This window comes from Prionailurus viverrinus, unplaced genomic scaffold (genome assembly GCF_022837055.1).
Source record: "Prionailurus viverrinus isolate Anna unplaced genomic scaffold, UM_Priviv_1.0 scaffold_72, whole genome shotgun sequence".
Lineage (NCBI taxonomy): Eukaryota > Metazoa > Chordata > Mammalia > Carnivora > Felidae > Prionailurus > Prionailurus viverrinus.
Genome location: NW_025927634.1, coordinates 47,617 through 48,608, shown reverse-complemented (window position 1 = coordinate 48,608; position 992 = coordinate 47,617).

Genomic DNA, 992 nt, shown 5'->3' with positions numbered 1-992 from the left:
AGGGTCCTCTTATTTTGCTATTATTAATTTTTTAAAAGTCTTATGATTTTGGATTTTTGAGACATGAGAAGACAGACTCATATCACACATGCACTTCAGGATTGGAAAGGAACTTTCCCACATTTGCTTCTATTATTTTATGTTTTGAAACTCTCTTTAATGAGGTATAATTACATCTAACAAACCTCAAGTTAAAGGGTATACTTTGATGAGATTGAGGGTACAGGACCATGGGTACAGCACCATGAAATCATATGGTTTCTCCCTAAACCTTCCATCATGATCTCTTTGTGTCTAATGCTAATGTTGCTTTTGAAGTAAGGACTACTTTTTTTTTCCCCCACGTTTTCACATATTGCCCAGGTGTCTGAAAGCTGGCATTGGGGTATCTCCTTTTCCAATAGTCTATATTCCCATAAGTTTTGCAGTCGGTTTACCTTTGGACTTTTGCTTCTATTGTATCTCTCTGTATGTTCACATACTCTCGTTGCAATACTTTAATGATGAGGTCTTCATCATCGCTTTAATTTTCACTAAATGGTATGAGCTGCAGTTCCACTTATGACAGAATGCACAGGCTTCCTATGATATGTATTCAAGAGCAAGGCAGATATCCTGAGCACTTGAGCTGAGAATGTCACCCTGTCTTTTGCCGGCCCTCTTCCCTTCCCTGCGAGACAAGAATCTCCTTTTGTTCACACAGAAATGTGGGTGAAGTCAGTAGAAAACATTGCCTTCTCTCCTCTTCCCTTTATCTCTCAAAATCCTTGCCACTATCTTCTGCCTTTCCCTTTCTCTGACTCAATATCCCAGGCCCACAGTTTCACTCCAGCCATGATCAGGGTGTCCTCCAGCTGCTGGCCTCTGCCCTGTCCATCCCTCAGTGAGAAATCTGGAGTAGGATTATGCATTTCACAAAACTGATCAAGAAATATGTGATCCTCAGAGACCTCCTGCACAAGGTTGCTGTCCGTGGAGACATGGTATCCCGA